Consider the following 14,067-nt stretch of genomic DNA (forward strand, 5'->3'; position numbering starts at 1 on the left):
ATGTCTCATCTGTATCTTCTTTACGAATCACTGTAATATCGGCATTTTTCCAAGTCTGGAATCCATTCTTTTTCTTGTAAATCACTACACATCATTTTAAGTTGAAGAAGCTCATATGGCTACTTCTAAAAAATCCCTCCCTGGGCCCTCTGGACTTCAATAAATATAGACCAGTTTCAAATCCCCCTTTTCTGCTCAAGGTGATTAAGAGGACAGTTGCCTTCCAACTCCAGGCCTGAGCATGTCCCTGCTGGTGCTTATGGACCTTTCAGCAGAATTCAGGATCATTGACAATGGTATTCCTCTGGAATGCCTGAGGGATTTGTGCTTCAGTGGTTCCAGTCCTATCTCTTGGGCAGGTTCCAGATAGTGGGGATTTTAAATTTATTTAGTAGCAGTAGTCTTGGTTTTATCTTTGATTCTTCTCTGTCGTGTATCCCTCAAATCCAGACCACAGCCAAGGCTTGTAGATTCTTTTTATACAACATTGCCAAAATCCGACCATATCTCTCTGCCTCTACTGCCAAGATTCTGGTCCATGCCCTAGTGGTCTCACGACTTGATTACTGTAACATCCTCCTGGCTGGGCTTCCTCTTTCTCACCTCCGTCCTTTAATTTCTGTCCAGCATTCAACTGCACGCATTATCACATCCACCCACCGCTCTGACCACATCTCTCCTTTGTAGGCATCCCTTCACTGGCTCCCCCTCCCTTTCCGCATTCAGTATAAGCTCCTGCTGTCGACATTTAAAGCCCTCCATGGACTGGCCCCTCCTTACTTATCAGACCTGATTTCTCCTCACCTTCCCACTAGGGCCCTCCGTTCTGGTAGTCAAGGTCTGCTGTCCCAGCCCAGGATTTCCTCTGCCCCATCTCAGATTCACCCCTTTTCACTCGCTGCCCCTCACTCCAGAAAACTTCTTCCCTCGCGAGCAAGAGCCATCACTTCTTTAACCAGCTTCAAAACGGAGTTGAAGACCATCCTGTTCAGAGAAGCGTTCCCAGGCATTGCATAATTGTCACTTGCTATTTGATGATCTTTTGTTGCCTGTTTTATTGAACCATTTCCTGTATTGGTATGTATTATATATATATATATTATCCTACTAGAGAGGCAGGCTAGCTCCAACAGGCCTCCCTGGTAGAAGATCAACCATTCATTAAGAAGCCAAGTTCTCCCTCCAGTCCATCTGCCTTGGTCCAGGCCTCGGAGGTAGAGAAGACTGCTGGACCTCATCCCCTTCCCCACCACCACTCCCTTCTCTTTTTGTGTTGTGTCTTTTTAGATTGTAAGCCTGAGGACAGGGAACTGTCTAATTAAAAAGATTGTATGTACAGCGCTGTGTAAATTTACAGCGCTTTATAAATAAAGGTTAATAGTAGTAGTAGTAGTAGTAGTAGTAGTAGTATTTAAAAACTACAGATAATCCATTTGGATCTGGAGCTTTTCCAGCTTCAAGCTTTTTAATTGCTTTAGCAAGCTCCATAGTTGTCACTGATACAAACTTTGCTTTTGTTCCCAATCATAGTTTATCCAATTGAAGTTTTGCATATCTGACATTTTCTTGTGGCCCATCACAGTCCCCTGTAGTATCCCTGTCCACTTTAGCTCACTCAGTCCAAATACTGCAATGTTTATATGTTCCATTTCTTGTTTTACTGTATCTAATATATCTATAATCAAGCTTCTCACATCACATTCCATGTTCCTATCTTATGTGTGGTGCAGCTTCAGACTTTCCTTTCAGCTCTGAGCATGCCAACAGCAGAATGTTCTTTTGGCTTGAGTCCAGATGCATCATTAGCCACAGCACAACTTGTAATTGTACTCTGTTTTTCTCCAGTACCTCGCTGAGTGCCTTCCAACCTGGGGCTATCTCTTGTTTCATTTTGGATTGTCTCATCATAGGATTTCATGGTAAAAGACATTTAAAATGGGTTTACTGTGCCTCCTTCTGTGCAGTACTAACAAGTGATAGCTATGGTTCCACTACTGCTGATGCCCAGTAGCTTTTTGGCACATTTAGGCGGGGTACAAACCGCTGCTTTGCGGCGGTCTGCCGCCGCCGCCAGTAGATCCGCGGGGGAGCTGGAGCCTCCAGACGGCGCGGCTCCCGTGCGGAGCGAAAAAGAAGCTCCAAAATGGAGCTTCTTCTTGAGTCGCGTTTGCGACGTAGCGAGGCGCCAGGGGCGCACTCGCTACGTCACAACCCCCGCGACACGTACGGACGCTCAGCGTCCGATACGTAAAGATGGCGGCGCCCCTGTGGAAGGGGCACCGCCATCTTGTACGTATTCTATACGTACTAGGGTTAGGGGGGTGCGGAAGCACCGCCCCTTCCTAACCCTAGTACGTATAGAAGACGTACTATATGGCGGTTTGTATCCCGCCAAAGTCTGTCACCTCAGCAAAATCTGTCTGGCATAGGAGACCCAACCAGAAACACTGCTGTCATAACCTCTTGCCTCATAGGAGCATGCAGTCCCACCACCACCAAAACGTAGTGCCATGGTGGGGTTTGAATAATTAAGAATGGGAAAAATAATTTGCCTCCTCCTTGCGAGTTAGAGAAAAAATAGTAATCTGCTTTGGGTCCCAATTTAGAAGAAAGGTGGGATATAATTTTTTTAAACAATTAATAACAACTTGCTTGCTAATGTTGACCCACCTCCTCCAAGTAACAGTACCTAAGTACTTGGACAAACTGAATTGCACCCAAAAAGATTACATAGTCCGTGAGTGAATTCAAATTTTCCCCCCCTAATTTCATCTTTTGTGTTACTAATTCCACAGTTTGCTTTTTTTTCCCCCCACTAATGTCTTTGCCTTTCAGTTTGAGAGGGGGAAAGTCATTCATATTCTGCAGCCATTAACAAATTCGTGTCACTTGGAGGAGCTTGTGGCAAGATACACAAGCCTTTTAATGTCTGAATGCTGAGGCAGAATTCAAATTTCTTTGCTGGCAAACAACAGTCATAAGCAATGTTAATTATGTTGTTATAGTTAATGTTGCTTACAAAAAATTAGCCGCAAGAAATGCTCTTCAACTGCATTGTTATAGGGCAACTTAACTCTGGAATGCATACCAGAATAGGTTTCTGGACTTTTAGATGGCACCTCTGTTGGAAGTAACCAAATTAGGATAGCCATGTTCCAGTGCCAGTTGCATGGCTGCCATTGCCACCAGGCTGTCCTAAAAACTGAACCACTATTGCTGCAGCCACATTTGCATGACTTTAATAGTTATTTAAATGCAATCCAAAATGTGTTTACCCATAAGTACACCTCATGAGGTTCAATAGAACATACTCACAGGTAAATTTGCATAGAATTGGTACCCACAATAGTGATTTACTTGGGCATTGAGCTTCATGATGTTGTGCACTGATCTCACATATATAATAACCATCAAACATTTCATTTATACACTAATTATGTTTTGGTTCTGACCATTTTATTATATCTGGGGATGACTGTGTTCCTTGTAACTGATGCTAATTTTCTCTGACATACAGACTAATGGGTATTTAACAAACAGAAAATGAAGTGACAGAATCAATTAAAATCCATCTGTTCAGCTGAATAAAGGACTGTGCCTAAAGGTTCAGATGAGACTTTGGTCAGCAGTAAAATCACATCTGCACCAATTCTGGCAAAAGAACAATCACTGTCTGTGGTGTTCCATCTAATCTCATCATTGGGTACAGTGAGGTGACTTTGGAACCTACAGCTATTATACAAGGATATCTGCACAGCCAAATAGCATCTGGATAACTTTGTGGACATGTGAATAATTCTATTAAGGGCTTAATTCCATTAAGGCTGTTATATTCTAGAAGTCCTAACAGCCAGTGCCATTGGACTAATAGGGGCTAGAAGAACCCCCTATTTCTAACTCAGTGCAAATCTTGCTAAAATAAAATTTCAACTGGAAGAAATTTGTGCATGGCTTCAAATGGGTAGTGATGCAGTAACAAGGGAACTCCTATCTGGTCGAGATATAAAAACTTTATGACACCTTTAAGATATGGTATATTCTCATATTCTAATCTTGACAACTCTGTGCTGTCTTAGCCTCTTATTCAGTGACCCTACAACTTTCTAGTTCTCTCTTGTTTTTTTAATTTTTTATTATGAAATAGACATACACACATATACATACACATACAAGAATATAAAAAAATTAAATAAACATGTATACACATACAATTACGACACATGGTGGAATGAGGGTGCCAAGGTTTACCAAACATTTTGGATTAATCAGGATGAGAGATTCACTTGCAATGATAGCCCAAAGATTTAGGATCAGGCTGTTGAGAAATGTGATAGATAGTGGATACTGATGAATAATCAAATTGGCAAAGCAGCCACCTGTCTCATACCTCCCAGCCTGCCCATAGGATCAAGCAAACAAAGAAACAACTTTAGTCTTCTTTGTAAAACATATAAAAGTATTTATAAATTACTTGTTCATAGTGAAACACATGGTCTAATGGAAAAGAAAGTGAGAAGAAAATTGGTTACAGGTCAGGGTGGTGCAGGAAGAGAGTAGTGAAACAAGAAGTCTGCAAACATGCGCACTAGCAGGTACTGAGTATATAAACATTGCTAACTCTAACAAGATTAGGATATAGCTTTTATGTATATATAGATTAAAGCCATTAGTAAACATTTGTTTGAACTACACATTACTTGCGTTGTTTTTAAACTGGTCTCAGTTCTTAGGGAAGCATAGGTAGACAAAGGCACATTTCTGCTACTCTGCTATTTTAAAGCTAGACCCTAACAGGTTTGGCTTTGATATTTTTGATATTTAAATGTTTTTGTTTTCTTAACAAAGGCTGAAGCCTTAGGAAACTTAAATTACTCTTCAAAGAATCTGTTGGCTGTAGCAGATTAGGATTAGGTGCAAGATTGTTCTCCCAGCAGATCTCAAAAAGCAACCTGCTAATAGAGGTGTCCTGCTGGTGAAGGGTCTGGAAACCATGCCTTGTGAGGAAAGATGTAGGGAACTGGGTATGCTTAGCCTGGAGAAGAGATGGTTAAGTGTTGATATGATAACCTTGTTTAAGTATTTGAAGGGGTGTCGCATTGAGGATAGGGCAAGCTTGTTTTCTGCTGATCCAGAGACTAGAACATGGAACAAATGGATGCAAGTTCCAGGAAAAGAGATTCCATCCACAATTCAAAAAGGACACTGAGAAACTGGAGCGTGTCCAAAGGAGGGTGACTAAAATGGTGAAGGGTCTGGAAACCATGCCCTATGAGGAATGCCTTAGAGAGCTGGGTATGTTTAGCCTGGAGAAAAGAAGGTTAAGAGGTGATATGATAGCCCTGTTTAAATATTTGAAGGGATGTCATATTGAGGAGGGAGCAAGCTTGTTTTCTGCTGCTCCAGAGACTACGACCCGGAACAATGGATGCAAGCTGCAGGAAAAGAGATTCCACCTCAACATTAGGAGGAACTTCCTAACAGTAAGGGCTGTTCGACAGTGGAACAAACTCTTTCAGAGTGTAGTGGAGTCTCCCTCCTTGGAGGTCTTCAAACGGAGGCTGGATGGCCATCTGTCGGGGATGCTTTCATCTGGATTTCCTGCATGGCAGGGGGTTGGACTGGATGGCCCTTGCGATCTCTTCCAACTCTATGATTTTATGATTCTATGATTCTAAGAACGTCTTGACAGTAAGGGCTGTTCGACAGTGGAACACACACCCTCAGAGTGTGGTGGAGTCTCCTTCTTTAAACAGAGGCTGGATGGTCATCTGTCGGGAGTGCTTTGGTTGTGAGTTCCTGCATGACAGGAGGCTGGACTGCATGGCCCTTGTGTTCTCTTCCAACTCTTTGATATACTAGCAGAAGTTCAATAAAAGGGGGATTTAGAATGGGTGGGACAAAACATTGCAATTGTGCTAGGACCGCAGCAGCCTGAAGTGGGCTGCCACCATGTTTCCAAATGTGCTGCCAGCAGGAGTGGATTTCCCACTGGCTTCGTTCCTGCAGCCGTTTGGTGGCTGCGGGAATGAGGCGCTCCCCAGGAAGAAGCTCTGGCACATTACACCCGCACCACACCGTTTGGCTGCCATGCAGTCATGATGTCATAATGGCGGCACCCGTGTATGGTGCGGCAGGTACATGCTAGGGTTGCGGGGCGTCTGTAAAGGACGCCCCAAGGCAACCCTGGCATGTCATGATGTCACCCCATAGGGCCCATCTGTAAAGCGCCAATGTTACTTTTTAAAGTATTTTTTTTCTCATAGACTTTGAGCTTTGTTGTCCTGTTTTGCATATTAAACAGGGTGGTATTGGGACCCATAAAAGAGAGCTGCTGTGAAGCAGCAGTAAGATACCTGGCCATGATGGGAAGATGCTGGGTACATTGTCATAACCACCAGAAGCCTTTAGCCCTCCCTCCCAATACCAGTGGGGAGCTCCAAAATTTCAGGCTGTGCCTGAAATGGGAGTACCACTCCATTTGATAGTCCTGATGAGAAATCTGCACTTAGAACAAGAGGCTACTGTTAGAACAGGATAAGCAGTAACAGAATTGTTTCCAATTGCCAAAGGGGTCAATCAAGGATGTATTGTATCACCCTATTTGTTCAAATTGTATGCAGAAAATATCATATGAAGAACAGGTTTAGAATTAGTAGAAGGAGGAGTAAAGATAGAAGGAAGGAACATCAACTATCTAAGATATGCGAATGATATCCTATTACCAGTGAAAAGCATCATAAGCATGGGACAGACCGTCCGAAAAGGGAGGCCTGCCGGTGGCCTAACTATCTGGCTTCCTTCCGCAGGAAAAAGAATCCGGAAAGAAAGGATTCTTTTTGCGCTGAAGGTGTAACACTGGCACACTCGTTACATAAGCACCATGTGGCGATGTGTGGATACAACACGGCACTTATGTAGCAATGGCACCGCCTGTGTACCCGAGGCACCGCCATTGTTACGGCGCCGTGCCATGTTAGGGTTAGGTACCATGTGGTTGCCGTGTGGTCCCTAACCCTAAAATCGGCACCAACACGGTGCTTTTGCATGATCTGTACCATGCTATAGTCTTGGAACAATTACTAAAGGAAGTTAAAAGAAGAAAATGTAAAGGCAGGCTTACTATTGAACATAAAGAAACCAAAAATAGTGACCATGGATAATTTACATAAATTCAACCTAGATCACAAAGAAATTGAAGCAGCTAAAATTTTCCCATACCTTTGATCAAACATTGATAAGAATGGGGACTGCAGTCAAGAAATCAGAAAAAGATTAGGCATGGGAAGGGCAGCTATCAAAGAACTAGACAGGATCCTAAAGTGTCAAGATAACTGAATACAAAGGACAGAATTGTCCAGGCCATTGTATTCCCCATTACCATGTACAGATATGAGAGCTGGACAGTGAAGAAAGCGGATAAGAAGAAAATAAACTCATTTGAGATGTGGTGCTGGAGAAGATTGCTGAGGATACCATGGATGACCAAAGAGTCAAACAAATGGGTCCTGGAACAAATCAAGCCTGAACTCTCCCTGGAAATCAAGATGACTAGATTGAAGCTGTTAAAACTTTCACCACATCATGAGAAGGCATGACTAATTGGAAAAGCAATAGTGCTGGGAAAGGTAGAGGGCAGTAGAAAGAAAGACTGCAGACGAGATGGCTAGATTCAATCAAGGAGGTCATGGGCCTGAATCTGCAGGATCTGAGCAGAGAACCTGAGAATATAGGGTCATGAAAATGTCTCATTCACAGGGTCATCATGAGTTGAAGTCAACTCAAAGGCAGCTAATATCAAACAACAGCAAATCTGACATTTCTTCATTCCAGCAAGCATACCATGCTGTCCTGAAGAATTACCACATTAACGCCTTTTTATGCAGGGCAGAGCCATGCTAGCCTGTCACAGCAAGTAGAAGAGATAAAATGCATGGGATGATAAATCAGTTGTCACATATTTCTACACATCCCTGGTTGATGTGAGGAAATAGAAATGCAAACTGCACTGGACAAAGTAAACGTGTATTTCTGATCTTAATTTAATTTTCCATATAGATTTTAAAAAAACCAAACTAGCAAGGATCTTTGAATAGATATGTTGATTTCACACTAATCCGAATACCAACTCATTAAACAGTTTGTATAATGCATGATATTTGATTTTATATCCAAACCTTTGGCCAACAGAGTACTGGGCTCCTTTGGCTTACATTTAGCACATCAGTGCATGGAAAATGTAAGATGTTGTGCCTGAATCATAGTTATAAAAATAGGCTGACATATTTTGCTCTTTGGGGATATGATATTATCTGTGAAACTAGCCTGAAAAAAATGTGTGTGCTAATACGCATTCCTTGCAAACAAGAGGATGTGATGGGAGTTGAGAATTACAATTTCTTCTTCTATTTTTAAAGACCATGCTGCGTTGTTCGACCTTTCTGATGTTTTATTTCATTCAGTGGCTGTGACTTGCTAGTTTTATAAAACAGATTATGACCACTGACATAAATAATTCCTGCTCTTCATATTTTCAATAAAGACTTCATCATCTCCCAACATCTGGAGAGAGCATTTACTTGGAATTTCTAGAATGTTGAAACCATTAGGCCAGCACTAGATTTCTTTTCTTCCTTCTCTTGAAGTGATTAGTACATGGACTGATGTCTTTTAAAAAGTTCATATCCCCATTATTGTAGGGCCAATGTTCTATCCCTTTCTGAAGTGCAAGAAAAATCAATCGTATTCCAGCACTGTAATCATAAATGGAGAGTAAATGCTACAGGCTATACTTAGAAAATGATTTAATAGTTTCTTTTACAACTTGGCAGTGTAGAACAGAAATCCAGGAAGTTCCCCAGGTGTGCACGCTGCTACATCACCTCGTGTCACCCCATCCCCTGTATGTGCACACTGCCCTGTTCCTCCTGCACATGCTGCTCCATGCCCCACTCACATGCCACTCAGCCCCCTCATGCATACTGCCCCATTCCTCCTGTGTGTGCACACCAACCCATTCCTCCCATGCATGCATGTTGTCCCATTCCTCCCACACACTCTCTGCCCTCCATGTGACATCCCATACTATTCCTCATCAGGAAAATGACGGACTGGCTTGGGGAGAGGGAGCATGCACCGTCCCCAGAAACCCCGCCCCTGGAAACCCCACCGGAAGTCTCACCCCCGGACAACCTGCCCTCCTCCAGCATTGAGTGTCACACTATGTGAGAACACCACTGCTTACAGATGACAACATTTTGTGGACTCCATATCCTGGCTCAGGCCTAATCCCGATTTTTGTTCTTGCTACTTCCTTGAAAATGTAGCTTATTGCCTTAACCCTGTTGGTGCACTTATAGTCACAGAACATGACATACAGTATATGATTTTTAACCATCTTGTCTGTCATTTATTTCAATTAATTAAAATTTAATTTAATTAATAATAAATAAATCATAAAATATTTATTTGTATACCGCTTTTCCTGGGATCAAAGCGGTTAACAGCATTGAAAAACACATTTAAAATTACAATAGAGATTTAAAAGAATTACACAATTCATCAATACATAGCTAAAACACAACCAAATCACATGCCAGCTCAACACTGCTGACGAAAAAGGGGGGGGGGGAGTATTCAGAAGATAGGAGTTCAGGGGTAGGCCTGCTCAAAAAGATGTGTCTTCAACCCCTTCTTGAATTGGATAAGGGAGGTGGCTGAGCGGAGCTCAACAGGCAGCGAGTTCCAGAGGTTGGGGGCCGAGGTGGTAAAGGCCCTCCTAGTGGTGGTAACTAACCTGGCTTCTGGAACTCTTAACAATTGCTGCCCAGATGATCTGAGTGTGTGGGGCGGATTGTGTGGAGAGAGGCGGTCCTTTAAGTACCCTGGGCCCAAGCCATTTAGAGCTTTATAGGTAATAACCAACACCTTGTATTGCGCCCAGAAGCGAATAGGCAGCCAGTGGAGGTCTTTTAAGACAGGTGTTATATGACTGGCCCTGGGTGTATCAGTGACCAGTCTAGCTGTCATATTCTACACTAATTGCAACTTCTGGGTATGGTACAAGGGTTGCCTCATGTAGAGCGCGTTGCAGAAATCCAAACGAGAGGTTACCAGAGCATGTACTACAGTTTCAAGGTCCCTCCGGCCCAGGTAGGGCCGGCCCAAGTTCTCCTGACCGTTGCATCCACCTGAAGAGTAATAAATTAATTACATTTATTTTTAATTCATTTTTATTAAATACAGATAACACAATAACAAACAGAAACACACACACACATATATGTGATAAAATGCAAAAATGTCAGCAAACAAAAAGAAACAACAATCCTAGTATAACACAAAAACTAACCCTCTGATTTCCTCCCCCCCCCCCGCCAAAACCAATGGTTATATGATATTCCCCTATTACTAGACCTCCTTTAATTCATAATATGCAAGGCTTCTACAGTATAAGCAGTATAGTTTTTACAGTATAGTTTTTACAGTATAGTTTTTACAAAAACTAAAAGTTATAACTGACTTATAACTGATCCCAGTCTTTTTTTAAAAAATTGTCAAGAATTTCTCCTTAATCTAAGTTGTCAGTTTGTCCATTTCAGCAAGTTCAGTTATCTTCATCAACCAGTTTTCTTGAGCTGGAGCAGCAGCTTCTGAGCATAGACAATTCTTGCTGCTGTAATCATATACTGCAAAGTCCATCCATAATTCTTCTCTAGAACATCATCCAACAGTCCCAGTATGAAATCCAGTGGGTTCCACTGAATTTTTATCTTAAAGACATCTTGAAGCATTTTGTGTATCAGAGTTCAATATTTCTGTGCTTTCCATATGAAAAAAGTACAGACTTTATTCTTACATTTCCAACAGACATCTGAACTATTTTTAAACATTTTCAATAATTTATCAGGAGATAAATACCATCCATATATCATTTTATAAAAATTCTCTCTCAGAAAGGAGAGATGTAGTAGTGATGGGTGACTTCAACTATCCTGATACGTGCTGGAAGTCAAACTCAGCCAAAGCTTTAAGGTCTAGCAAATTCCTCACTTGCCTTGAAGACAATTTCATTGTCCAAAAGATGGAAGAAGCAACAAGGGGGTCAGCTATTTTAGATCTGATCCTAACCAACAGGAATGACCTAGTTAATGGAGTGCAAGTGGTGGGATCCTCATGTTCTCCTGGAATTTGTTATACAGTGGAAAGGAGAAGTCACTAGGATGGATGACAAAAGAACTTTATACTGAACTAAGTTTTAAATGGAACATGTATAAGAAATGGAAAAAAAAGGGAAATCACTAAAGAAGAATTCAAACCAACAGCTAGCATGTTTAGAGGTAAAGACAGAAAGGCTAAAGTGCAGAATGAACTCAGGCTTACTAGAGAGGTTAAGAATAGGGATGCCATATCCCGCCTGGGGGCGGGACTTTCCCGGTTTGGGGCGGGTCCGCACGGTCCCGCCCTGGTTTGGCCCCGCCCCCGGGACACCCCCCTGCAACGGACGCCAGGCAGGGAAAGGCGGCCTGGCTCTGCTCCCTCTTTCCCGGCCTCTGTGAAGGCCAAGCCTCCACAGAGGCCGGGAAAGGGAGGGGGGCCGCCCGCGATCGCCGCGATCACCACGATTACGGGCGCTCTCCTCCCTCTTTCCAGGCCTCTGTGAAGGCCAAGCCTCCACAGAGGCCGGGAAAGGGAGGGGGGCCGCCCGCGATCGCCGCAATCGCCACGATTACGGGCGCTCTCCTCCCTCTTTCCAGGCCTCTGTGAAGGCCAAGCCTCCACAGAGGCCGGGAAAGGGAGGGGGGCCGCCCGCGATCGCCACGATTACGGGCGCTCTCCTCCCTCTTTCCAGGCCTCTGTGAAGGCCAAGCCTCCACAGAGGCCGGGAAAGGGAGGGGGGCCGCCCGCGATCGCCGCAATCGCCACGATTACGGGCACTCTCCTCCCTCTTTCCAGGCCTCTGTGAAGGCCAAGCCTCCACAGAGGCCGGGAAAGGGAGCGGATTCCTTCTCCGCTTGGGCTCCGTGAATGGAGCCCAAGCGCAGAAGGAATCCTCCCCTCAGCGAGACTCTTTTTCAAATGTAGGACCCCCCCTCAAAAAAAAAGGTCCTACATTTGAAAATTTTGTCCTACATTTGTCCCGGTTTGGAGGTCCTGACTAATGGCAACCCTAGTTAAGAACAATATTGAGGGGGGGAAGGTTATGTCCATAGCAAAAGGTAGGAAATGGTAGGGCCACTGCGTGGAGAAGATGCTGAAATGCTAACAGGGGACAGAGAAAAGGAAGAACTACCCAACACCTTCTTTGCCTCAGTCTTCTCACGAAAGGAAAAGGGTGCTCAAACTGAGGAAATAAGTAAATAAGTAAAGATGTAGTACAGAAATGCATGCTTAATCTAAATGAATTTAAGTCTTTATCCTGATTTTTGTTCTGAGTGTCTTACTAAAATGTGCTCATATTTTATCCATTTCTCCTCTTTTGCTTTCCAGCTTCCCAAAAGAGCCTTGCGTGGTGACAATCACAATGGGATTTTACTGTAGAACTTTGTCTTAGGTTTCAACCAAAGTTTCAACAGGCCTCCTCTAACAAAATGAATCTCAAATTCTTGATTTTCCTTTGTTTTTCTGTACCAAACGAAGCCATGCCATCTGATTTTCTAATTAAATTCTTCTAACTTTAATGTTTTTTTCCTACTTCAGATTGCCCCAGTCCAATTATACATGCCAGACCAGATGAGTAATTGTAAAGTTTCAAATATGAGAGTCCAAATTGGCCTCTTTCTTTAACGTCTGTTAATACTTTCCACTTTATCCTTGGCTTCTTTTCTGCCCAAATGAACTGCATTATCTCTTTTTGCTAGCTAAGGAAGCACTTTTTCTATATCATAATTGGCAAATTTTGAAAGAAGTAAATCATTTTGGGGGAATAAGTTCATCTAATTGCAGAAATTCAAACTAATAAAATAACTGTAATTTTGACCATCTTTTCATTTTTCCCCCCATTTTATTTTATGCAAAATTATCATTATTTTCAAAAAAATCTGCATTTCTTTCATTAACCAGATGCCTAGATAGTTCACTTTCTTTTTTATTTTGAAGCCTGATCTTTGATGTAATGCTGTTTTGTCAATTTTAGAGAGATTCTTAGTAATCATCGCCGTTTTTCTGTACTGACATTAAAACCTGAAAGCTCACCAAAGTCATTGAATGATTCCATCAATTCTTCAATACCACTTAATGGGGCTTCCAAAAATAAGACTTCTCTTATGTCTCAAAGAGCCTGGGAGGCAAACAAACAAACAAACAAACAAACAACAACAACAACAAAAATTTGGCAAAATTGCCCCCTCATCCTGTAAAGGGTGATTTCAACAAAAAGGGGGCATAATTGGAGACTCTATGGGCCTCAAAAATAGCCCTGAGTTAGCCTGCAAGTAACACTCTGCTACCTCAGCATTAGGGGAGGTTAGTGGAAGGTAGTCAATGTACATCTCATTTTTTTTCTTTCTTTTTGCCCTGTAAACATAAGCTTTTCGTTTGCATTCTTCTCTTGGTAAAATGGAGATTATAAAAGCCAGGATACTAGGAAATACTCAACAATAGCAAAAAGCTTGAGCCATTAAGTTACAATCAGGATTCAAGTGCTAAATGCCTAATATAGGTTACCTCACAGGTAGCCTTTAGCTGAGATGTGGATTGAAAATCATCCATATCACCCAAGTAGAAATACGTGAAAGTTTAAAATCTCTTCCTCTAACATCAGAACATACTTGGACAAGCGATTGTTCATAATTAGCATGCTCAGCATAGATAAGAATATATGCAGCATTACTAAGAATTATAACTTCAAAGAATTCTGTTTTAATCTATAATGATCCCTTTTACTTAATGATTATGAACTTTTCCAGTATTCGTTTCCGATTTTACCCAGCAGACCTCTGGTAGGCTTCTTAGCAGCAAACACATTTCTCAGGAAGGATACATAAAATTTTATTCTCATTATCATGCAAATGTGACGGTAATGCTCTGACATAGATTCTCCAAAAGTTTAATCAAATGGCATCTCACATG

The sequence above is a fragment of the Sceloporus occidentalis genome, unplaced genomic scaffold (assembly GCF_023333645.1).
Source record: "Sceloporus occidentalis isolate IW3139 unplaced genomic scaffold, rSceOcc1.0.p SCAF_7, whole genome shotgun sequence".
NCBI classification, from domain to species: Eukaryota; Metazoa; Chordata; class Lepidosauria; order Squamata; family Phrynosomatidae; genus Sceloporus; species Sceloporus occidentalis.